At 44.5% G+C, this 27,503-nt stretch overlaps 1 protein-coding gene and 1 long non-coding RNA gene across 2 annotated transcripts in view; one reads left to right on the forward strand and one right to left on the reverse strand.

Annotated features, from left to right (window-relative positions):
- Positions 1-27,503, reverse strand: part of SYNGR3 (synaptogyrin 3) — a 78,625-nt gene that overhangs the window by 27,636 nt on the left and 23,486 nt on the right. The window lies entirely within an intron of this gene.
- On the forward strand, positions 19,343-27,211 carry LOC137525590 (uncharacterized). Its single transcript, XR_011022945.1, has 3 exons — positions 19,343-19,396; positions 25,833-26,026; positions 26,666-27,211. It is a non-coding gene; the product is annotated as an uncharacterized lncRNA (long non-coding RNA).

A 27,503-nucleotide genomic window follows, 5' to 3' on the forward strand; every position in this document is an offset into this window, starting at 1 on the left:
GTGTTGCCCCAGAGCATCCTGGGTATGGCGTTCCTACATACCAGCTGTAGTGCATAACATAGTGATGTTTTAATATTTAGACCCTACTTAATCAATTCATTTTAATTATATTATTATGCATTTATAATATACAAAAAAAATTCCATCACTGCTAGTGATAAACTGAAAGTTCTCAAGCATTCATATTTCTGTGTGTGCGCGTGGTTGTTGGGGGGGGGTACTAGTGTAAACATGGGAGAACATAAAAACTCCATGCAGATGTACTGACTGACTGGGATTTCAGTGCGACAGAAACAGCATGCTACTGACTGACTAAACATCTGCCAATCACATTGCTTCATGTAAGATCAGCAATACACTGTATTAAAAAATGACTTATCCAATAATAAATATGCCTGAAACTGAACTCAGCCATTGCATACTGATAAGGAGAGCTGTTTGTTGCAATGACTCTGACTAACATGAGCTACACATTCAGTACTGTCTGTGACACCATGGCTATCATTCATAAAGCATTTCCGCATGCGGAAATGCTTAAAACAGCTGACTTTACCGACCACTCGGCAAAGTCAGCATTCATAAAGCCTCTTTACGCATGGAAAAATGACACTACCGAGCAAAGTGATAAATCACCGCCTTGTGCGGTGATTATCGGTACAAATGTAGCAAAATGTTAATTCATAAAGATCACCGCAAGCGGTGTGAGGTCGGAAAGTACCGCTCCCTCTGATGTGGCGATACCAATGTAAGTGAATGGAGACACACAGACCTCCCAGGCAGCTGCAGCAGAGCGGAACACGGAGAAATGTATCAACTCGGCAGCTTCCGTGTCTCCGCAAGCCTACCGCCTGCCTACCGCCAGCTTAGCTCGGGGAATCTCCGCACTGCTTCCGCACATGGATACATCTTTATGAATCAGAATGCCCACCCAGAAGTCTAAAAATCCGCCAGCGGTGTTTTCCCGCACTGATTCTCTTTACCGACAGCCTGTTCATGAATGATAGCCCATGCCTAATATAGATAAGACATTTTTGCTTTTGATCTGTTTTTTTATATTTATAAGCTTGCCAGTTAGTCACTTGTGCAACAGATGTGCAGTGCTGCTGTAGTAAGATAATATGTTCCCATGAACACACATCTACTACAGGGTAAGTAAAAACATTTTTGTCTGGTCTTGGTCTCCAAACCCACAAGCACTAGGCAGTGAAAACAAAAAAATCTGTCTCCACAATACATTTTTGGTCCCTTTAAAGCGTACCTGCGGAAAACCTAAAGACAAAAAGTAGTTACTTAACTAAGAAGACATGAGCATTATTATAGGGAAGGAGTGATGGGGAACTCTGCTGTGAGAGACTCTAAGGTCAGTGGTCAGGCTGCTGGACTATATTCAAACCAGCGACAGCATGTTCAAGTGTAACTGTCAGGCATAAAATCAAAAATCGTTTCTTTATTTTTATCTGGTAAACAAGTAATATGAATGGTCCTAACCAGGCAATCGAAAAGTTACAAATCACTCTTACTTTTCTTCTCCATAAAACATAATTCCCCAGTTTCCCTGGCTCTTGTTTGTTACATCTGCCGGCTGCCACACAAAAGAAGTTTCAGGGCATGCTGGGTTTTCTTTTTTTTCCTTCTTTACTTTCCCCTCAGACATCACTAATGTAGCCTGATTTCCCTCCTGGTTTCCCCTCCCACACCTCTGTTCCCCTCTGATTGGTCAATATATCTCATGCTGAAACAATGCACTTTCTATTGCAGAGCTGGATGGGAGTGTCTGAAGACTGGGAGGGGAACGGGCAATGATACACAAACAGAGCAAAGGAGGAAATTATGTCAGGATTGGCTTCTAGATAGACACAGTCAAAATGGAAAATCCTAAGAAGAATTTTCTCTTTTTTTACTATAGGAAAATCACTAAAATAAAAATGTGGACAGTGCAATACATATGTTATGTAAGTAGAGCAAGTATTTATTAACTTATTTATGTGTTTTTTTTTCTGAGATAGTGTGGCTGACAGCTCCTCTTTCAGTGGACGGTGTAGAAGATTTTTAGAACTAACCTCAGTAATGTAGCCCATCTGTATTGCCCTTACTGGCAATGCAGATGGGCCCAACACTAAACTGCAACAACACATTTGCAATTTGCTTTTCTCCTGTAGGACCCAAAGCACATAAGCTAGTCTCAGATCAGTAAATAGTTGCGGCTAGCAATGTGTTACGGGGAAAAAGTTATGCACTTTTAAATTCCGGACTAAACAGGTAGCTTTTCGTTTTGATTTAAATCTCTCCAGGGTTGGTGATGTCTTAATTGGATGTGGCAAGGCATTCCAAAGGCATTCCAAAGACAGCATGACAGACCACTCTGGCTCCAAAGGTTTTGGGGTGGTTAAGTTGTTAGATTTTATTGATCTGAGGTTGTGGGAAGTGTGACACAAAGGTAGCGGTATATGAAGGCTGCCATATTTATTTCAGTTGCCTGGCTATCCTGCTGATGCTCTGCCTCTAATACTTTTAGCTGTAGACCCTGAACAAGCATGCAGCAGATCAGATGTTTCTGACATTTCTGTCAAATCTGACAAGGTTAGCTGCATGCTTGTTTCTGGTGTGATTCAGACACTACTTGTTTAAAATGAAATAAATATGGCAGCCTAAATATACGTCTCGCTTCAGGTTCCCTTTAACTAGACAAATTTTATGATGCGTAATAACAAAGAAGTGATTTAAAAATAACAACAACAAAAAAAAAACAGTACTGGAAAAGTTTATGGGCTGAAAAATGTCATCAAGGGCTTTTCACTTGATGAAGATAATAGAAAATAGCTGATTCTAGCCACAGAAGAAGGTCTGAGTCAGCCAGTATTGTCTCAACAGGAGAGAGTGAGAGGCCCCTTTCAGACGGACGGCTGACTACGCGTTACCCGAGCAGTTTAGCCTCCAATTTGCCGCCTGCCAGTGCAATTCGGGTGCAATTTAAATGCAGGCGGATCGCAGCGGTTGTAACACCATGCGTGTCCAGCGTAGACATGCAGTGGCGTTACTGGGTGGAAGAGGCACGCGACAAGTCCAGTCTGAGTGCGGGTGCGGTCGTGCCCAGCTCTCACTCTGCGGGGGGGGGGGGGGGGGGAGGTCGGCACCTGTACAGCGCCAGTACCAGGCACTACAAAAAGCGCCTGGCCGGTGCAGGAGAGCAGCTGACAGGCAGTGGCTTCACTGCTTGTCAGCTACCTGTATGAAAGGGCCCTAAGAGATATAGTTTGTGTGAGGGCCCGTTTCCACTAGTGTGCAGTGTTTCCTCACAGGCACAGGGAAACTCTGTCATAGGGGATAATGTTGCAGCCGTCCAAACCGCTTGCCATAGCAATTTGGCCAACATTGCAGCAAGTTTTCACGCAAGTGGCAGCGAATCCACGGCTTCTGGAATTCAGCTGCGTACTCACAAAACAGGAAATGCTACGAGACGCGCTGCGGCTAGTGGAAATGTAGCCTGAGAGTGCAGTGTACCCTGACCACATGTCCATCTGCAGTAACAGGGGATTTACACTGATTGCACTGAGCCAGGGGATATTTATCCATAATAAAACCACATTGCAGCTTCTCCATTTTAACAAAGGTTCTTTTTTTTTTTTAATCACAGTGATACAAGCATTCCGTATCTACCAGCAGCCAGCTGAATTCTCACCTCTATTTTTAAAGCGTAACCACACTTACAAACATCAGCACAGTAATCTGTTTGGCCTATTTGGCCTCCAAAGTGATTCTTAAAACTTAAGGGATACCCGAGGTGACATGTGACATGATGAGATAGACATGTGTATGTATAGTGCCTAGCACACAAATACCTAGGCTGTGTTCCTTTTTTTCTTTCTCTGTTTGAAAGAGTTAAACATCAGGTATGCAAGTTTCTGTCTGGGTCGGGACTGGGTAGGACTATAGAGTAACCTTCACTGATAAGGAATTACAGCCATAAAACACTTTCCTAGCAACAAATGCCTTCTGAGAGCAGAAAAGACATAAAAAGGGTCAATAGTTCATAGATTTTAGATCTGGCATACGTCAAGGAATGTGTCATTGAGCAGAGACAATAAGCCAGTAAAAACTTAAAAAGTAGATTAAAATATGAAATAAAACTGGGGGGTTATTAAAAAAAAAGTCATTTTTAGGAGAAGGAGGATAGATACAATTGTTTATCTTATCAGTTTATTTTCACCTTGTGTTTCCTGTAAGTGAATCTCCTGCTTTGATAAAGAGAACAACCACTGTAGCCTGTTGTCCCTCTAACTCTTTGTTCTATTGTCATCTTCTGTCCACCTGGAAGCTGGGAAGGTAGATAACAGGTAGATGGCAATGAAAGCCTAAAGCAGCCCATACACTCAGCCGATTTTCTGGCCGATCGATCGATCCCGATCGATCGATCGATCGATTGCAAATCGGTTGGCCAATCGACCGATCGACGGCCGATTTCGATCGATTTCGATGGATTTCCATCGAACTTGCAGGGTGGAAAATTTAGGTCGATCTGATGAGATTGCTTATCAGTTTGCATTGGCCTTAATAGAAATCTGATGGCAAAAAAATGCCATCAGATCGAATTTCAATAGATTTCAAACTGAAATCTATTGGAATTCTATCCTGGTAAAAAATGTTCTAAAAACGCATCAGATAGATCATCAGATGCATTTCTTATCTATCTGCTGCCAATCTGACGAGTGTATGGGCACCTTAAGTCTGTGATGATGGAAAGCTCTCCCTGCCTAGGAGAATCCCCACCACGGCAACCAACAGTCCAACCTCCTATCTGCATCCTTGCTTCTTTGGGTAGGCAGGAACTGACGTCATTATTGTTTACAACTCCCGACATGGATTGTAGCATCTGTATCCAAACATGCTAGATAGGAAGTCTGATTTAGTTTTTGAAGCACTTTGGGAGCCAACAGATAACTGCATTTAAGTATGCATGAACAACCGACCTTTAAAGCGCAGCTGAAAGTTGGCAACATGCTATCTGCTGCATAGGAAGACAGGAAACATAAAAACTATCTGGGTGAGGAATTCAGCAGGGAGAGGAGCACTTTGAAAATCATGCCTAGCCTGCATTGCTGCACTATCTGTAGAAATGCTATTAAGAACTTCTTAATCTGCAACAGTTTAGGGATGGGTTTGCACTTTTCTAAACTGTAGTGCAGCTCTAGAAATTCACTTTAAACTGCCGCTATTAAGGAGGATTTAAGAAGTTTCTTATTATCATGCAGAACAGTCCTTCTGCTGGTTAGAACTGTTTAAGAAGAAAAAAACTGTCAGTAATGCTTTGATAAATCTGGCCTTATGTTTCATAGCTGTTACAGATCACCCAGCAAGCTCATGGTGAACCAGAACTCCTAGGAGTGTGTATGGGGCTACAAAGGACCAAAAAGCCCTCTTACTAAAATGTTATGCGATACAAAAGTTTGTCATTTTAAAACAGAAGGTATTTGCGATTTTACAGATTGGAGTGAGAATATGATCTCCCAGAAGGCATCACTGCTGAATATGCAAATCATCTGTTGTTGTCCCTGTAAAGCTAACCACACTTCCAGAGCCGCTGATACGCAATGATGTGTCAGCTTGTTAATTGTACAGGGCCACACTATGTCAACATGCATACAGACTGTTTCGGATTGGTTGATCCTCATCAGTGCATGGCATGGATTAATGTGGCTCTATGGGGTAGGACTTGAAGCACTCAGAGTTACAGACTACCCAGCAAGCTCATTGTGAACCAGAACTCATAGCTGTGAATGTGAAAGCTCTGGTTGAACTCGATAGACGTACCGTATATACTCGAGTATAAGCAGACCCGAGTATAAGCCGACCCCCCAACTTGTACCTAAATAAAGGGAGAAAAATGCTTGTCCCGAGTATAAGCCGAGGGTGAGAAATGGCTTTATGGCATAGAACAAAAGCATTGTTTGAAGATAGTTAACGTGTTATTCCAGGCACATACATGCACTCATAGTTACAAATTTAGTCATAAATGTAGGTTGTCCTTGCATGTAGCTGTTTATATAATTTCTCTCTTGGATCACTGTCTGCATGGTCCCCCTGGCAATGTGATAACTGCTACTGGTAAACTGTTAACCCTTTGCTTGCCAGAGCAGAAGTTGTATCATACCTCTTTGTGGTTCCCCAGAGTATCTCCTGGCATATGTACAGTAGTTGGGCTCCGTTTCTCCCGGTTACCTGCCTGCTCTGTTGTTCAGTAAACCCCTCCCGCCAGAGCAGCATACCTCTTTGTGAACCCCCCATGTATATACAGACATCTGCACAGTACTTGGGCTCCGTTGATCCCGGTTACCGGTCGGCGCTGTGGTTAAGTAAACCCCCGCCCGCCCCAGTATCACCCTGCATATGTAAAGTAGTTGGGCACTGTTGCTCACGGTTAGCGGTGCGCGATGTGTGTGAGTAATCCCCCGCACGCCAAAGTAGCATACCTCTTTGTGATCCCCTAAGTATACCCCGGCATCTGTACAGTAGTTGGGCTCCATTCCTCCCGGTCACCGACCCTCGCAGTGAAGTTTCCTCTGCAATTTGTCAGCCGCAGTCTCATCACTCTGACCTCACAGTGGCGCACGTGTTGAGCGGCGCCACTAGAGAGCGTCATAGTGACAAGACTGCAGCGGACAAGCTCCAGAGGAAAATTTACAGCGCGGGCCGTTACCCGGGAGCAACAGAGACCAACTACCATACTGTACAGATGCCGGGGGATACTTAGGGGATCACAAAGAGGTATGCTACTTTGGCGTGCGGGGGATTACTCACACACATCGTGCACCGCTAACTGTGAGTGACGGTGCCGAACTACTTTACAAATGCAGGGTGATACTGGGAAGCCAGTAACCCGGGGGATACTTGGGGGATTGCGAAAATGTTTACAATTTACTAGTAGCACTTGTCACACTGCCGTGGGGACTGCACAGACAATAATCAGAGAGGCACTGCCGCTCTGCATGTGCAGATGTGATTTTTATGTTGCGGTAGACGGCGCGGTATGTGGGGACTCTGCTTGTGACTCGAGTATAAGCCGAGACCCCCACTTTTGGGACACTTTTTTTGTCCCAAAAAACTCGGCTTATACTCGAGTATATACGGTATGTCTTTGTTAAACCCAAATAATTATGTAACTATGAAAGGGGCCTGGTTAAGAAACAACCTTTTACATTTCTTTAAATGCTGCACAGTGTAAGGGAAACATCCTCAAAAGGATGCATTTGTACTGTTTTCTGTGTTGCCACTAGGGCTGCTTAAATCCGAATCCGGGAGAAACCCGGATAGTTGCTATCTGGATATCTCCCAGTAAAGCTGGGCAGAGAGGTCAAGCTTACCTTTCTGACGTCTTCTTCGTCCGTCCCTGGCGCCTCCCACGATGCGCTCCACGCGGCGGTCTTGTGACTACAAACACTTCCTCCTTCCGGGTTAAAGGAGGAAGTGTTTGTAGTCACGTGATGCGCGTGGACCGCATTGTGGGAGGCAGGGCCGGGCCGAGGCATAGGCTGGAGAGGCTCCAGCCTCAGGGCGCAGTGTAGGAGGGGGCGCACAATTCATTCAGCTGTCATTCCTAATTGTGTATGAAGCAGAAAGAAATAAGAAAAGGGGATACATAGCAGTGACTGCAAGCCAGATAACTAGAGATTAAGGTGTTGGGGAGGTTGTGGGCCCTGTGGCCCTCTTAGTCTAATAGCAATCAGTGTGTGACAGCTGGGGTGGGAGGGATGGAGGGGCGCACTTTGGTGTCTCAGCCTTGGGTGCTGGAGGACCTTGTCCCAGCTCTGGTGGGAGGTGGCAGGGACGGACGAAGAAGACATCAGAAAGGTAAGCTTGACCCCCCTGCCCAGCTTTACTGGGAGATATCCGGATAGCAACTATCCGGGTTTCTCCCGGATTCGGATTTGAGCAGCCCTAGTTGCCACTATCCCACTCCAACAACTTATATCTCCTCCTACTTCCCACACAGGGAAAACTTTGATGCTTCCCCCCCAATGTCCACACCCTTTCCAACCCCTTGTGAATCTCACAGTCTGGGGCTCATCTTACAAGGGTCATAAACCAGTATGGACATCGTAATCTTCACACCCATAACAAGTGTAGCTATAAAAACATCTGATCTGAAGGATGGAACCTTGTATCAGTGGGAGGGAGGTAGGAGTTGGGGCCCCCTTACAGCTCTGGGCCACGGTCGCAGAGGCTGCTCCCCTGTAGTTACACCCATGTTCCCACAATCCCCCTCCATGTTCAAGCCATGCTCACTTTCCCTGCACCCCACCTTCCATCTTGGTACCCCCCAACGGGCAATTTTGAATAAATGTATGTATAGCTATTTCTGGATAACAGGATTACTCTAAGATAACCTCACCTGAGCCATATATATATACTGTAGGTTGCAAAAATATTCGGCCCCCTTGAAGTTTTCTACATTTTGTCATATTACTGCCACAAGCATGAATCAATTTTATTGGAATTCCATGTGAAAGACCAATACAAAGTGGTGTACACATGAGAAGCGGAACAAAAATCATACATGATTCCAAACATTAAAAACAAAAACAAAAAAAACTGCAAAGTGGGGTGTGCGTAATTATTCAGCCCCCTGAGTCAATACTTTGTAGAACCACCTTTTGCTGCAATAAAACTTTTGGTCTGGTTATATATATATATATACGCACACCCACACACAAATGCTAAGCCTGCAGAGAGTAGGAGAGGTGTAATACCTGATTCCTGGCGTCAGATTTCACACTTGAGTGAAAATGAAAGTTTAGCTTCCATCACATACGTGACAGGAGCACGCCCTGCATTCATTCCTTATCCATATTCTCTCACAAAACAGAAATTACTATTGTGAGTTATGTTCACCTCTCGCCAATCTCTGGCTCTATTCTCCAGTAGAGTAAGGCCAGAAACCCACTACCAGCCTTTTCTAAGCGCTAGTGATTTGAAAAAGCTCTTGCTAATGCAATGCTATGGGAGATTTTTATAACATCACATTGCTCAAGTGGGATCACACCCATAGCATTACATTAGCAAGAGCTTTTCAAATCACAAAGCGCTCAGAAAAGTACTCCTAGTGGGTTCCAGGCCCAATGTATCCCCAGTACTGCTGCAGGAGCAACATGTAATGCTTTCTTGGTACAAACCATGCAATTTCCTGTCAGATCGATGGGTCAATCGATAATTTCCAACAGGTCTGATCAGGTTGTTGATTGATTTTACAATCACTTCTGCACAAAATCGATTGGAAACCTAATTGGACCAGTTGGAGCTTACCAATCCGTCTATCTGAGAGGAAATTGCATGGTGTGTACCTGGAATTACACCGATCCTTATACAGCAGACAGCTTTGTCCTGGAAGGAGCTTACAGTCTATGTAAGCTCCTTCTGGTATGTTCTTACCAAGCTAATACTCAGGCTAATTCTGCCGAGGCATCAGTGAGAGGAGAGCTCTGTGATCTTTCACTGGACTGCACATGCATTTAGAATAACATTTGTACAAAAAAATGCTTTCTGTCAAAAGTTGTCAGCTGGAAAGTTTTATATACCTCCTTTAATATACGGTACATTAAATTCTCTCACTAGCCAGCAGCTGTTCCGACTCATGCTGTCTGGATGAGTTGGAAAGATACAATATATAAAGTTTGCTTAAAGAGGAGCTGTTAGGTATAGGGTCTCAGAGAAAAAAAACACATATATCAGTAGCTAAATATTGGCTGTACTTACATTACATATGCATTTCACTGTCCACGTTTGGATTTCACAGAATTTTTATATAGTATTTGCAGAGAATGATGCTCCTGACAGCTCATGGCAGGTTCCATGATTGTCTGTCTTGTATGAAGCCAATTGTGACATAATATCCTCCCTTACGGTGCTTCCTGATGATTCGACTCACAAAAAAGATGGTTCATGATCCGGACAACATTACTGTGCAGTAAATATTAATTAGCCATGTGGCTAGGAACAATAGCGGACTCTAAGAACATGTGCCCTGTGAACAGCACAATGATTTTTCAGTGCTGTGATTTAGGCTGCATTACTGGCTGCTGTAACATGAGCCTGTAACTTCTCACTGTGAAAGCAGCCTTAGGGCGGTATAGGGAAATGAAGGGGAGGACCAAGGGAGTGGGGAGAAGGAGCAGCCCCAGAATGCTTTGCAGTATCTGTTATGCGTCCTGCCGGCCTCTTTAGGAGCTTGGGCATAACCAGCCTTGCTGTTCAGCAAACATCAAAGTAAGAGTGATTTTTAACTTCAGTATTGCCTTTTTGGCTTCCTTCTAAACTGTTTAACACAGGAGAATAGAGGTTTAAATTAGCTTTTGCAGCCTGACAGTTACTCTTTAAGGAGAAACCGTGACCAAGAATTGAACTTCATCCCAATCAGTAGCTGATACCATCTTTCCCATGGGAAATCTTTTCCTTTCCACAAACGGATCATCAGGGGGCTCTGTATGGCTGATATTGTGGTGAAACCCCTCCCACAGTGTGATGTCAGGACCATGGTTTCCTGTCTGTGAACCTCATTGCATTGTGGGAAATAACAGCTGTTTGCATCTGGGTCCAACTGCCAAAAAGCAAGCAGCATTTCCATCAACTGACATCAATTGCCAACAGTAAAAACATCACCATGTGGTTAATCATTTATACATAATTATTGTAAAAATGAAGCACTTTTTTTATTACATTATTTTCACTGAAGTTCCTCAGGACTAGAGATGTGAGCGAACAGTTCGCCCGCGAATCTCTATGTGGCCGTACTACTTCCGGGTCGCTATGACCCAGTTTGCATTCAAATATTTAGATTAGGGATTAGTGCATAATTAGCAATACATTTGCTGAACAATGAAGGGGCAATATGTGAGGGGCCAAACATAAGGGATGCATATGTGAGAATAAATACACATGAGGTGTAAAGGGGCCCATACACTTAACGATTTTCCCGCCGATATACAGCAGATTCGATCACTGTAATCGAATGTGCTGTGAAATCGTTGCGCAAACGCTGACAGAACAATCGATTTCCGCCCGAAATCAATCGGTACCGTCGATCCTTCCGTGCGGAAGATTTTGCTCAATCGCCGGCGGGTCGGGAGTGCGTCGATAGCGGCGTTCGAATGTCCGACGACCAACGCTAGCAGCAATACATTACCTGTTCCCCCGGTGCGTGTCCCCACTCTTTCCGCTGTCCCTTCTCTGCGCTGGGCTCCGGCTGGCTTCACTTACTTCCTGCCCTCTACTGTTTAAACTTCCCTCGGCAGGAAGTAAAGTGAAGCTGGAGCCCAGAGCGGAGAAGAGACAGCGGAGACCGTGGGACTCGCGCTGGCCGGATCAGGTAATGTATGCGGGGGGGGGGGGGGGGGGGCGTTTTGGCAGCGGCAGCTCCACAGATTGTGAATCGGTTTCATAGTGAAATCGATTCAAAATCTGTTTGCAGTGTAGGCAGCCAATAGATCCCTCTTTGATCAGATTCGATCACAGAGGGATCTATCTGCTGGTCGGTCTGGTGGCAATCAACCAGTGTATGGCAGCCTTAAAGGATACCACAACTGACATGTGACATGATGAGATAGACATGGGTATGTACAGTGCCTAGCACACAAATAACTATGCTGTGTTCCTTTTTTTCTTTCTCTGCCTGAAAGAGGTAAATATCAGGTATGTAAGTGGCTGACTCAGTCCTGACTCAGACAGGAAGTGACTACAGTGTGACCCTCACTGATAAGAATTTCCCCCTTTTTTATCTCTTTCTTGCTCTCAGAAGCCATTTTCTTCTAGGAAAGTGTTTTATAGTTGGAATTTCTTATCAGTGAAGGTCACACTGTAGTCACTTCCTGTCTGAGTCAGGACTGAGTCAGCCACTTACATACCTGATATTTACCTCTTTCAGGCAGAGAAAGAAAAAAAGGAACACAGCATAGTTATTTGTGTGCTAGGCACTGTACATACACATGTCTATCTCATCATGTCACATGTCAGTTGTGGTATCCTTTAACATAAAAAACAGTTTTTCAATATGCCATGCCACACCCACTCCATACAGGCAGAGAACCAGGTATGATCTCTTCAGACTGGCAAGTACAATAGTCTTGTAGCACCTCCTGTTAATGTACAATAGGAAACCAGCCAACTAGGTTATTTTCATATGTCATATTCTGCAGATGCCCTGTGAAGATGGCTCACAACTCTCTGTATGCAAATGATCACTGTGAGCAACAAATGACGACTTACTGGCAGGTCTAGTAGGAAGTAGCCTTTGTTTATGGAAAAAAAATTCACTCAGTATGCAAAATTACATGTTGAAAAGGTTGCCAATGTAAATCATGAATGTAAAGTGGTAACCCGGCCAATGATATCTTTTTAAGGTTTAATAGAGCCATAGTAATTCTGGTTTGTATTGCTACTCCTGTCGTAGTGATTGTTTGTGCTGTGACAGGAAGTGTGCAGAATCCCTGGCACACAAACAGGGTCAGAAAAACTGTTAAATGGAAAGCTTCCACGTACATAGCAAAGTTCTAAAGTTCACGTCTGTGAATTTTTTATCTTGCCTCACATGATTCTCATAAAAAAAAAACTCAGATACTTATTGGTCAGCTTCAAAATTCACAATTCTGTTAGATAATTGACTAGGCACCTCTTTGCAGTAGTTGGGAGAATGGTTGCCTTGGTAACAGGAAATTTGTTGCTCTGGAGGCACCCCAAAAGCGCTTATGTTAATATCGTCCAGGCCCTGCTATTTTATTGGGCACCTGCAGCGGCCACATTTCTGATTATAAATGTTTTTAACATAGGCACCTATGGAGCGCCCAAGGTTCTGCGGCACTCAATATTTTGCGTATATATTAGCGTAGGGGGTGTGGATATTGCTGGTTTTGCGGAGGAGGGGGTTAAGAATGGGGCGAGTGGTTAGGGTTAGGCATCGGTAGGGGTCGGTTAGGAATTGGTGGTGGGTAGGTTAGGGTTAGGCATTGGTAAAGGGAGGGATTGTGCGGGAGTAGGGGTAGGTTCAAAATATTGGTATTTTTACCCATACTTTACTAGAAGATATTTCTGCCATCCATATCTCCCCTGTGTCTTTTTTGCATGTATGCAAACATGCCTCATCGACAGACTTCTGCAGAAGAGTAAGCAAGAGGCTAGCAATGCTCTCCAGACTCCAACAGAACACTCAGGATCATATTCAAAAGAGTAGACAGTAGCACCTGCAACCATGCTACCTCTCCTTCCCAGCGGTTGGAGGCGGGGTGGCCATAAGAGCCACGCCCCCACACTGGAAGGGAGGGTGATTGGCAGCATGCAGCACTCCCCCTCCCAGAAAGCACTGCAGAGATGATGCTGTGGTCAGCCTTCAGTGAACAACAGGATGCAAACTCTCTCTTCAACCCACCATGGAAATTTCAAAGGAAATATTGGGTATTGTTTGGGGATGCTGGAGAGGACGGCCAGTTTTGTAGTGACCCTCCCTTCTATAGTCCACCAAATATAATTTTGCTTTATTGAAAAAAAAAGTGTTAGCAAACACTCAGGTTCCTGTGAGCAAGAGGTTTCTCCCATAATGCATCACTTTATGGTACTGAATGAATATGCAAATAATTTCTTTTAAGTCGAAGAAAACCCAGGCATACACCTACTAGTATATACAGTATACTGTCATTTTCCGGGGTTCAGCATCCGAAACACTTCCTATATCAATATATTACGTAGCCCAGCCCTCCCAGTTATGCTTGACCTAGGCTATTTAGGTAGGAGGAATTCTCCTCTTAGGCCTAGTGCACACCAGAGCGGTTCGGCTGCAGTTTGCGATCCGCTTGCGGGTGCGGATCCGCTAGGGTAATGTATTTCAATGGGCTGGTGCACACCAGAGCGGGAGGCGTTTTGCAGAAACGCAAACTCCCGGGCTGCTGCAGATTTTGGATTGCGGATGCGTTTCTGCCTCAATGTTAAGTATAGGAAAAACGCAAACCGCTCTGAAAAACGGCACTTCAGAGCGGTTTGCCAGGCGTTTTTTGTTACAGTAGCTGTTCAGTAACAGCTTTACTGTAACAATACAGGAAATCTACTATACCAAAACTGCTACACAAAACCGCAAAACGCTAGCTGAAACGCTGCAGAAAAAGAAGAAAAAGCGTTTCAAAATCTGCTAGCATTTTGCGGATCTGCTAGCGGTTTTTGGTGTGCACCAGGCCTGAGAGCATTCTGGAAGACCAGGCAATATTTTCACTGGCTTTGAAAACCTAAGAAACAAACATTCTGCAGTGATGCACCTGACAGGACTAAAGATTTCGACAACTGTGAAAAGTTTTTGAATGTAAATCAGGGTGAGAAAATATTTTACAATGAGCAAATACTGAATAAATGATTTATAAATGACTTTTGTAAAAAATATAAGCAATTTCATTTATTACATTATTTTCGCTACATGTTCTCTTTAATCCTGCAACAACAGTCCCATAGCAACAGACAAATGTTCAATGAAGAGCGATCCGAGCTCACTGACATTTTTGATAAATTCCTAGACGGCTGCAGATTGAAATGGAAAGTGAGTTTTTAATGAGAATAAATGACGAAGAGACTTGTGCATCATCCATCTATATTTATGGACATTTGATAATGAGGGTGGAATTTCCCTTTATTTCTTTAACCTCCGCTAGTAAAGTGTGAAATGAAGGTGGCTGGCAGCTGCAGTAATCTGCACAGCTTCTCTCCGCTCCGGCACACTCAGGTGCCTCCGCAGGAACGCAAATATATATATAGCAAGAGTGAAACTGCAGGGCTGCCAATGATTACAGCGAGGAGAGTCATCAGCACAGAGACCAGCAGAGCCCTGACTGAGCAGGACAAGCTGGTTCTATTCGTCTGCAGTGAGAGGGATATGGAGGCTGCCATATGTATTTCCTGTTAAAGAAAACCATATGGGAAAAAAAACCCTCTGGGGGATACTTACCTCAGGAGAGGGAAACCTCTGGATCCTAATGAGACTTCCCCTATCCTCCTCCGTCCCAGCGCTGGAAGCCCCCGAACACCGGGGAGGTGAATATCTACCTACCGCAATCCAGCGCAGGCGCAGTAGCAGCTTCCCAATCAGGCTTAGGCAGAAAAAGCCGAGCCCCATCTCCTTCATGCAGTCTTGGGCTCTTAGGGCTCATTCACACTATGTGCTCGCTGTCAGTTTTGACGCAACGCACATAGTGTACGATCTACATGGCAACATGAAGGCCATAGACTTTCATGTTACCATTCACATTACAGCTGTGCGTTCCCATGCGTTACGATGTAATACGATGTAACGCTTCTGGGGACATCTAATCGCACAACGTACACATTCTCCTGATTAGTTGGCAGCCACCATCTGCGCTCCTAGCGCACCACAACGTGGATTCTGTGTGTTGGCCGCACGATGGCAACGCATACACGAAATCGCGTTTGTGTATGCGCTCTGTAGTGTCAATGAGCCCCTAGGGGTTGATTCACACGGCTTTGTGAATCAACCCCTTAATCTAAATGCCTATTATGATACCCATCTGTTTATTACATCAAACTTATATCATGTCTATTACACTATGGGTATTCATTCACAAAGCCGCCATAACTCTTATCGCGGTCGCGCTAACGCTATAACGCGTTTGCGCGCAAAAACGGCTGCGATTTTGCATTACGCGCATTATAGCGCTGGCGCGACTGTGATAAGAGTTATCACGGCTTTGTGTATCAAGCCCTATACTGACTGTACACTGACCTTATGTACGAACCATATTACTTTGATTGTCAATATATGATGTATTTCATTCATGTTGTTCAATACTATAGGCTTGATTCACTAAGACAAATAGCATGCCTTATCAGAGATAATACGCCTTATCAAAGTTATCACGCCTTATCAGAGTAGCATAGCGAGCGCTACAAACTTATGCTTGCTAATTGGCAATTCCACTCGTCCTGCCCTGAGCCCCTGCGGGTTCGTAGCACTCGCTATGCTAGGCTGCTAAGGCGTGTTAACTTTGATAAGGCGTGCTATTTGTCTTAGTGCATCAAGCCCTATGTCTGTTAACTGACTCCATTACTGGGTCCATGGCTGTACTATTCCTATGCTATTGCTCATGTATTGCCTTTTATTAAAATCAATAAAAATTATTTGTTAAAAAAGAAATAGCCAAGCCCAATAGAGTCCACAGTAAAGCGGACCGTATTGGGCTCGGCTATTTTTGCCTGAGCACGATGGAAAGCCGCTACTGCCCCTGTGCTGGAGCCAGGGAAGCCATATACTGCGGGCGTTACTGCGCCTGCACCACAGCCGACAATGATGTCGGGGCTTCCAGCGCTGGATAACCGGGATGGAGGATGGGAAAGCCTTTTTTTCTTCTTATAGATTATCTTTAAATAAAGCAAATTTCCTAACTGAAAGTATTATAGGATTAAATGCAAGTAAATCCCTGGCAGACTGGCGGTTACCTAGGAAGTTATGGGCCTGTAACTACTTATTTTAAAGTGACACTGAAGCAAAAAAAACCCTCATGATATAATGATTTGGTTGTGTAATACGGATAATTGATAGAACATTAGTAGCAAAAAAAAATATTGTAATATTTTTATTTTCATATATATAGCATTTTTTTATATTATTGCATCATTCTCTAATAATTGCAGTTTCCACAATACACTATGCGTTTAAAATGATTTCACAGAGCAGAGCTATTGACTCTTTGAGGCCTTGTTCACATTGCTTCCGTCCGCATGTCCGTCCATGTTGGGCGGTTTTTGACGCGTATTTTTTTTTTCGATTCCCCACATTTGGGTGGGCGATTGGTTTTTGTGCTTAGCGGTTTTCTAAGCGTTTTTTTTCCGAGCGGTTTTGTAATTCACTCCCTGACGCAAGTCAGGAAGTGAACTCTTTGACCTGGAAAAGAATAAATACAATGCATTTATTCTTAAAAACGCGAGCACAATCGCCTTATTGCGCATTTTTGTATGCATTTTACCGATTTTCCTATACCTTCCTCCCTTTCCCCCGGTAAGCGGCTCAGTGACGTCAGCGGCGGACCTTCTGCGCATGCGCGGACCTTCTGCACAAGCGCAGAAGGCCGCAGCTGACGTCACTCAGTCAGACTAAGTCCGACTGAGCCGCTTACCAGGGGTTGACTGCGGCTGAACAGCGGCGCTGAGGAGGACGGCGAGGGACACATCCATGCTTATGGGGCTGGAGGAAGCCCGGGGTAAGTAAAAAAACTGCAGTGAGACTCCTCTCTGAGTCTCTTTAAAGATAGGCCTAGTTAATACAGTACAATCCCCAATTCTGTATACATATCATGAACTCTGTATTAAGGGCTCTTTCACACTAAGAAGTTGCATTTAAAGCGACGTTAAGGTCGCATAACGTGCCCCTAACGCAACGCATGTTAGCTTTGAAGTTGGACGTTATATTGAACTGCGTTATGCGTCTCTTGATGCGTACTTGATGCATACTATACTTTTTGACGCATACTGATCAAACGAAAACGGCGCATGCGGCACATTTTTTTTAAAAAAAGAAAACATTACTGAGCATGTGCAAACAGTCCAACGTAGCTAATAACGCAGACAAAGCACAGCATGCATCACTATCTACATATTGTTACACGTTACACACAACGCAACGTGAGCACTGTGAATGTAACACATACTTTGTGCTGCTGTGCGTTAGCCTGCGTTATTACTTTGTATAACGTGGGGCTGTAACGTCGCACTGTGAAAGCAGCCTAAATGTTAAAATACAGTAATTGAAAGTATATTAACCTGGTGAGGGCCATGGAATACAGTCTTTAAGCACAGCAGCGCCCACAAACAGCCTAAAAAGTTGGACTTCACCACTGTGAGTACTGCCGAAGATTTGTTCTGGTTAGTTGAGTTCTGGGTAACTGGGACTCTACTGTAATTGCACCTTTATGCGTTTTTCCAGCTGTGTTTTTTCCTGATGCAAATCCCAAACACAAAATGCACCACAATTGCACCATACACTGACCTGATCGCAATGGATTCATGGTGGTGGAAACGAAGAAACGCAATCACATCGCAGCACGATTTACATTGCGTTTCTAAGGTGAAAGGGGCCCATTTTCAATATGACGGCCAGTCTCCCACCTCATTTGCATGCTATTTTGGCAGCCACACTGAGCAACTGCCTATCAGTAAGTGCTTTTGAAAATAAGGAAAACCCTGAGAATCCCCCAAAAGGAGATGGACTAGTCATATTTGTAATACCTACTGTAATTGACAGCTCAATTGTCAGCATGAGGAATTCTAACTGGTTGCTCTGGGCAACTGCCTCAACCTTTGTTAAAGTTTGATTTTGGTGACGGGCAGTTGGGCGCAGGGTGCACCAAATGACCGCTCTCCTTGCTGCCGCTACACTTCCCGGAGGGCGGAGTTAAATACTATTCCCCCTCCAAGTTGAGGAAGATGTAATTTGGGGTCTGGCAACCATCGAAGACCCAAATTACAGTTACATGCATAGCATAGCATTGCTGCTATGATGGCACCCAGCTCCGGCGCTCGCCGCCTCGCACCGAAATGATCTGCTTCAATGGCAACCAACCACAGATCGTCTTATGACTAGGGCTGGTCACCTTGATGGGATTAGATTGGTCCATTTTCATACAAATTTTGCATAATGCTGAATAAACTTGGAATTATTTGCATCCCGTTGACAATCCCTACATATAATTGCTGCAGCTGGATTTATGATTGGTTGATAAGGCTTTCTGCATGCCATCCCTCTTTACAGTATATTGTGCTCTCTGTTCTGAGACAGCTGTTTTTTTTTTTTTTTGTATTGATGTTGTTTCTCCAGTCAGTTTTCATATTCACTCACATTGCATCCAGGTTTCCAAGGTTACATTGATGTCACAATGACGCTTTGCTTGTCCATATTACAGGCATCCCTAGCCATACGATGGGGGCTGGAAGGCCTGGCAGTCCAACAATTGTTTGTTAGAACAAGCAGTATACAAACACCCACGCTGCCATCATTTCAGCGGTCAAGTTTTTTCCCAGCTTTGGTGTAACAACAGAAGGGAATCCAAAGTGACTCTTTGGAAAAACACAAACCAACCACTCAGATTTCAAAAAGACTAACTGACTGTGGGAGGAATCCGTTTTCCTGAAGCACAATACAACAAAGTCCTCGTTATCTGGGACTAACCGGCATGCCTAAGGAAATAACAGGAATTATGCTTTTGAAGGAGGGGGGATTGGCAGGGGTTTTGAAGAGCAAAAAATACTCACTGAGTGTCCAGCTCATAGCAGCTTTCCGGGTCACGTGACATGCCGGAAGCCATGCACGGAGAATGCCGGAAAGCTGCTAGGAGGTACAGGATGGTTAGAAGACAGTGCTGGACACTCAGTGAGTATTTGTGGCTGCTCTACTGGGCTGGCGTGGACTGTACTCACCAAAGCACAATATGGAGAAGCGCGTACCTGGACAGGACCGCGGCTACGATGAAGAAGAAGGTCCCTGCAGCAGTGGGTGGGCTCCAGGAGGATCTGGGAAGCCTCTGTACCATCCAGAGGCTTCCCACTAGTTAGACATGTATCTCTGGTCACAGGTTTGCTTTAGGGCCAGTCTACCTATAACACAGTGCAACCACACTCTACAAATATAGCAGCTAGTTGCCTGCAGTAGAGACTATTTGCTGAACCTAGTTGCTTGCACTGGCTACTAGTCCCAACTACTAATTGCTATAATTAGTGACACTGGGTTTATATGCAGAAAAGGCTGGTAAAATTACCTTGTTCACACTTTACCAGTATTTACACACCTGATGTAAAATACATTGCGCGACTAGCACAACTCACATTACCTAGGTAGCACGCATGTTGCTAGGACAACATATGTTACGCTATTTGCGTAATGCTCACTACGCCAGTCATATAAATACTGGTAAAACTACCATATGCTATACGTGCATGGTCATTTTACTAGTGTTTCCTGAATATGTGTTTTTTGGGTTTTTCTTTAATGCAGAAATGCATCAAGACTGATGGCCCACGTTAATCATTTGACGTATTCACACTGCGTGTTTTCCATTCTAATGTACTGTAATTTGGTCAGAAACGCGTGTGGTTCTTTGCCTTGAATACTACACTCCATAGCCACAAAATAAAAAAAAACTAATAAAATTATGAAACATGCTGTTTACTCACCTCGAAAAGGGGTTGAACCTGAGACCGAGAAGACAACATCCCTATGAAGCACTGTTCCCCAACATGGTCCTCAACCCCGTCCTCACCAACAGTGCATGTTTGTGGAAATCCACAGAGGTAGTTAATCAGCTCTACTTAGATGTAGATTACCTCACCTGTACAGTGGGTTGCAAAAGTATTTGGCCCCCTTGAAGTTTTCCACATTTTGTCATATTACTGCCACAAACATGAATCAATTTTATTGGAATTCCACAGGAAAGACCAACACAAAGTGGTGTACACATGAGAAGTGGAACGAAAATCATACACGATTCCAAACATTTTTTACAAATAAATAACTGCAAAGTGGTGTGTGCATAATTATTCGGCCCCCTTTGATCTGAGTTGCCTATAGACATTGCCTGATGAGTGCTAATGACTAAATAAAGTACACCTGTGTGTAATCTAATATCAGTACAAATACAGCTGCTCTGTGAGGGCCTCAGAGGTTGTCTAAGAGAATATTGGGAGTAACAACACCGTGAAGTCCAAAGAACACACAAGACAGGTCCAAGACAGGTCAGGGATCAAGTTATTAAGAAATTTAAAGCAGGCTTAGGCTACAAAAAGATTTCCAAAGCCTTGAACATCCCACGGAGCACTGTTCAAGCGATCATTCAGAAATGGAAGGAGTATGGCACAACTGTAAACCTACCAAGACAAGGCCGTCCACCTAAACTCACAGGCCGAACAAGGAGAGCGCTGATCAGAAATGCAGTCAAGAGGCCCATGGTGACTCTGGACGAGCTGCAGAGATCTACAGCTCAGGTGAGAGACTCTGTCCATAGGACAACTATTAGTCATGCACTGTACAAAGTTGCCCTTTATGGAAGAGTGGCAAGAAGAAAGGCATTGTTAACAGAAAGCATAAGAAGCCCCGTTTGCAGTTTGCCACAAGCCATGTGGGGGACACAGCAACCATGTGGAAGAAGGTGCTCTGGTCAGATGAGACCAAAATGGAACTTTTTGGCCAAAATGCAAAACGCTATGTGTGGCAGAAAACTGACACTGCACATCACTCTGAACACACTATCCCCACTGTCAAATATGGTGGTGGCAGCATCATGCTCGGGGGGTGCATCTCTTCAGCAGGGACAAGGAAGCTGGTCAGAGTTGATGGGAAGATGGATGGAGCCAAATACAGGGCAAACTTTGAAGAAAACCTCTTGGAGACTGCAAAAGACTTGAGACTGGGGCGGAGGTTCACCTTCCAGCCGGACAATGACCCTAAACATAAAGCCAGGGCAACAATGGAATGGTTTAAAACAAAACATATCTATGTGTTAGAATGGCCCAGTCAAAGTCCAGATCTAAATCCAATCGAGAATCTGTGTCAAGATCTGAAAACTGCTGTTCACAAACGCTGTCCATCTAATCTGACTGAGCTGGAGCTGTTTTGCAAAGAAGAATGGGCACGGATTTCAGTCTCTAGATGTGCAAAGCTAGTAGAGACATACCCTAAAAGACTGGCAGCTGTAATTTCAGCAAAAGGTGGTTCTACAAAGTATTGACTCAGGAGGCCAAATAATTACGCACACCCCACTTTGCAGTTATTTATTTGTAAAAAAAATGTTTGGAATCATGTATGATTTTTGATCCACTTCTCACATGTACACTACTTTGTATTGGTCTTTCACGTGGAATTCCAATAAAATTGATGCTTATTTGTGGCAGTAATGTGACAAAATGTGGAAAACTTCAAGGGGGCCGAATACTTTTGCAACCCACTGTATATAGGTACTGTTGCTGGGCCTTGATGACAGGGTTGGGGAACTCTGACATAATGTGGCTGATGTATTGGTAGTGTAGTATCAAGTAATGGGCTAATACAACTTTTGAGGCTTAACTTTGTCAGTCTGTGGTTTGCAAACCTGTTGTTTTGTCATAGGCAAAGGAGCAGGTCTTGTTCCCACAAGATATGGGGTAGAGTGCATAGTGGTGGCAGTGGGAGGAGGGTGTACAACATGTAATCTGAAGTCACATAGTTCTAGGTTATGCAAATTACTTGCCTCTGCCCACCACATGTTGGGACCCAGTTTTTGTTGAGGCTATATTTCCTCTTACTGGGGGATACGGCACCATGGTCAGGTTTCCTACAGTGCGCCTTGTGACCTAAGGCCTTTCCTCTATTCCATCTAAATTGATCCTTTTATCTTCTCAAATATAATGAATTGATGACAGACTTGTGAAACAATTCTACTGTGATAGTAAAGTTCAGGTGGCTGCTAGTGTTGGTGTTGGAATTTAGCATGGCGAAATCCCGTAAGGAGGAAATATCAGAGTCACGTTGTAAGGAACATGGAGGAAGCAGCTGCGGGTAGCCTGGCGTCCTCCACAGCTGCCTCCATTCCGCTGCCCAGTGTGTCTGTAGGGAACATGGAGGAAGCAGCTGCGGGTGGTCTGGCGTCCTCCACAGCTGCCTCCATTCCGCTGCCCTGTGTGTCACCCGTGCCTCCGGCGTCAAGCACGGCGAGGACGGGTTTGTCAGCTGCCCATAGGGTTGTTGTAACGCGTGCGCGCGCGCACCGTCACGGCCTTTATGCGGCGAGGAGATGGCTCAGCTGACCTACGGGGCGGCTGATGTCACGCCATGCGTCCGTCGCTGGTGATTGGCCGGACGCAGGGGGGCGTGCTGCGAGGTCTTCTCGGGCTCCTAAGCCCGGAGGATTCAGTCTTTCTTTGTCTGCTGTTGCAAATGCTACGTGTTAGCACTCAGACTCTTAGATAGATCCGGTGCGCTTTGATCCGGGAGGAAACCGGGGATTTCACACAGACTAGGATTTATTATTGTTATTGATATATTGCTTTATATCTTGTGTATGACTCTGGCTCTCTTCTGACTTCCCTTTCGCTTAAAGTCTCTGTACTTTAGCCCATCTGATCCTGTTTGCTAACACTGCTAACACTGCCTGAATTATCTGTATTCTCTTGCCTGCCGATTTTGTACTGTCTCTTCCTGTCTGTTGCTAAACCGATCTGTCTGACTACTCTACTCACCAGTGAGCCCTTGTCACTGGTGAGGTTCTTTACTGATAGTACCCACCAGCTCCTCTGGTGAGGACTACTGTATTGATATTATCCACCAGCTCCTCTGGTAATAGGCTTCTGTACTGATAGTGCTCACCAGCTCCTCTGGTGAGGGCTACTGTACTGATAAGATCCTCCAGCTCCTCTGGTGAAAGTCGCCATACTGATAGTACCCACCAGCTCCTCTGGTGAGGGCTTCTGTACTGATAATACCCACCAGCTCCTATGGTGAAGGCCTCTATACTGATAGTACCCACCAGCTCCTCTGGTGAGGTACTTGCTAGCTATCAAAGTACTACTGTTGCACCAAGCACTATTCATTGTGTACCCTGTTGCACCAAGCACTATTCATTGTGTACCTCCTGTGTGTGGTTACACCTGTTACACCATCTGTATTTGTTTTCACGGCAGCTTCTGATATACCAGCATTATAGGTGATTCTGCAGATCACCATATAATCAGGTATATATCTGCATTATAGGTGATACTGCAGATCACCTAATAATCAGATTCTCTGCCTCTTGCTGACACAGATCGTTACACACATGAGATGCAAGTCAATGAACTCCTTCTGACCCTGTCCACTTGTTTGGTGCTGAACAGAGGCAATCAGGAGTATTCGGGTGTGATTGGCATTACCAATAATAAAACCACCAACAAACCACCCATGTGATCAAAGATTTGACATCAAACCGCTGTGCCCCTTGTCAGATACGGGAACGTAATCGTTTGCAGACCCTCTCCTGCACACAACCCCTTACACCTATTTTCAGGTGAGGAAACATCTCCCTCTGCTTTCTTCTATGAAGTCTAGGCTGACACAAATGTTAATCTAGAAGATAACAGTAGATTGCTTCTTCTTTTTCAACCCCGATTATTAGCAAATTCCTATATCTCAACAATGACACAGTGCTGTGACATGAGGAGTGCAGCCAAACTAAGATAAATTAGTTTATTTTATAAACTTTGGTTTGCTCTACTATGCATGAAAAACTGACAGGGCCACTTAAATCAAAACATAAATAATCTGATAATAATCCAAACATTTGTATAGCGCTCTTCTCCTGTCGGACACAAATCGCTTAAGAGCTGCAACCACTGGGACGCGCTGAAGGGACCACCCTGCAGTGTTAGGGAGTCTTGCCTTGAACTCCTTACTGAATAGGTACTGACCCTGGCCAGGATTCAAACCCTAGTCTCCCATGTCAAAGGCAGAGCCCATAACCAGTACACTATCCAGCCAGGCATCAAATTGGACAATCTGTAAGGCAAAACAGCACAAACATATTAAAGTAAGGTATCCATACTAAAATACAGAAGTTCCCTGGACTCAGTTCCTATTTTGTGCTGTGGGCATTTGCAGTTCTTCATACACAAGAACTGAGGTTTCTTTAAAACTGGACTCCGGCCAAACAGAATGTAATCAAGCTACACATTCATTAGCGTGTCTAATGCCTGTAGACAGCCTTATTCTGCATATAGGAAAATGAGAATTTGTTAAATGTAACCCAGACACATCAGTGTGCTTCTGCTTTTCACAGCCCAGCAGTGATCAATATTATAACATGCTTATTAGCCCCACACATCATGAGGCAAGATTTGCCAATGCCAGCTTTTAGTAACTGGTCTAGTTAACCAGCAGTTGTGTTCATTGTTTAGTGATTTGACAGCCTCAGCTTTCACCTAACATGAAGCTAATAGATTGGTAGACAGCAAATGAAATGACTTATGCTCTACATTTTCATACAAATAAACTCACCATTTTTTCCAGCATAAGAAATGGCCGGGGGACCTTTATTAAATGTTTGCCAACAAATAGTGAATCACTATTCTTTTAATACATTAAACAACTTGATACACAAAATAACAGCAGTAAAACTGCCAGATCACCAGGGCCCACACAGGCAATGGCTTAAAACAAAGTCCCACCTCAAAGAGGTGACACACCACATAAAGCGAGAACGAAAGGGAGGGAAGGTGGGGGGGCCATGCTGAGAGGTGCTTAAAGTGTATCCAGGGTGAATTTGAAAAAATGAGATACTTACCTAAGGGCCTGTACGCACTGCTGAGCTTGCGCTGTGCTTTTAAAATCGCATGCGTTTTTTTAATCGTAAGGTCTACAAAGGCTGCCCACTTCATAGGTAGGCATCTCATTTTTTAGTTTAGGTTTAGGTTTTTTAGCCTGCCTAAATCCTAAACTGCTCACCTACAGAGCGAAAAAAAAGCTCACATGGCCAATGAGGCCAAGCACAATTTAGTGAGGCTGCACCATTTCATGTGCTGCCTCACTAAATGTTCTTGTTTTTTTTATTTGCATGTTAGGAGAATATCACATTTTTAGGCCAGGAGAAAAGTTTGGTCAAGTTTCTGGGTGTGCTGTCTATTGCACACATAGCCCAAGGGATGCAGTTTATGGGCTCAGGGGTGCTGGTGCCAGTCAGCATGATGTCCATTATGTATTCTCTGATAAAATGCTGCTCTAGAGCCACTTGAATTATATGATTATATTGCTGAATTATTTATAGAGTATTTCACTGTCACTTGACCTTTTTTCCTTTGCTCCTCCTCAGAATGGCCTGCCATGTTCCTCCATGGGTAAGTGGCTCCTGTAGCCACTCCTCCTTCCATTAAGGACAAAGAGAGGAAGCGTATGTAACAGCCATGCTCCCTCCCACAGTGAACTGCAGCAGGAGCACACTTTGTCCCCTCCCAGAAGCCACAGCAGGAGGTCACATCTCCATGACTTTTGGGATACAGAGTGCAGGTGAGTGTAAAGGTTTTTATTTTGGGGGAAGGGGGGCATAGGGAAGTATATACAAATACAAACTGTGAACACAACCACGGTCCTGGAACCCCTTCAGGGAAACAAATCCTTGAACTGCCGGTGCTACGCCTCACCCAGGTCACCCACCTGAGGATAAAGTCATGCAAACAGTGAAGAGGCGGCACACAAACGGCTTTGCTATTTAAAGCGTATATTGGTGGTGGAGCATAGGTAAGGGTGATGCGATTTTAACCATGTCACTGCCTGTGAGAATTAACATGGGTACCTATGCGAAATCGCATGCGAAATCGCGGCAAAAAACGCATGGGGAAAACGCATGCGATTTCCCTATTAAATACATTGCGTGCGATTCGCCTGCATTCCACACGCCGGCGAATTCTGAGGGCCCTACCCTGCAGATTTTTTCTGCACAGAAAAACGTGCGGGGAAACGCACAAGTGGAAACAGTCCCATCCACTTGCACTGGCTATGCGAATTCGCATGCGGGCAACGCATGCGAATTCGTGATAGTGGGAACGGGCCCTAAAGCTACAAGAGGCTGAAAGAAAACCCAGGTAAGTAAAATGGAATTTTCTTCCCACCTTTATAATTTTGCCACTACTCTCTCCATACTTCCAGCGTTCTTTTGCCACCACTCATTCCACGCTCCTGGCGCTTCCACAATATGACCCCGGGAGCACGGAAAGAACAATGGTACTAAGCTACTGTGCATGCGCAGTCATCGAGATCCGGTTCAAAGGTCGCCAACTTCCTCTGGTCGGGGCCTCTACTGGACCGAATTACCAGCTGACTGAGGCTCTTGGAAGAAAACCGCCACTGTGGTGTTTGTGCAAGTGCAGGAACCTGTGGATGGCATGCCCTCTGTTTCCCTGAGGCTTTTCACCTCACTAGTCCTAAAAATGGCAACAAAATAATACTGTTATAGAGATAATCCACAGGGCCAGATTTGCCTTGATGAAGGGGTGGAGTCCTGAATACTGCAGACGTCTGAGTCACACACCAGTGAGTGTTCTCCAGAGGCCGACCTTCCCCTACTATTAGGATTCCTTGCTGCAGGCCACAAGTGTGCTGGGCAGCGATGCTGAGAGCTGTATCTACCCTTCTAGGCTGGAGACAGACTCATCGCTCTTACTGTATAAATGCTGCATGACGATGATGGAGCTCGTTTATGATGCATTGCTATTCAGAGTTCTTTTGTGTTTCTTTATTAAGAGAAAAAAAAAGACCAGTGGTGAGACCAGTCTCAGCTGGTGAGATCTGAGTGACGAGTTTGGCTGCCATTGTCAACATAATAAGGATCTGACACATTTTTACATAAAGTTATAATTCAATTATATTGCACTGACACATTGTATAGAGATTACATTAAGAAATCCCCATAAGTGTTTCTAATGTACCTAACATAGTAATACACTAATGTCTCTACCATAGACTAAGACAGTTAAAGTAAAACCGA

Source organism: Hyperolius riggenbachi, chromosome 7 (genome assembly GCF_040937935.1).
Source record: "Hyperolius riggenbachi isolate aHypRig1 chromosome 7, aHypRig1.pri, whole genome shotgun sequence".
Classification (NCBI taxonomy): Eukaryota; Metazoa; Chordata; class Amphibia; order Anura; family Hyperoliidae; genus Hyperolius; species Hyperolius riggenbachi.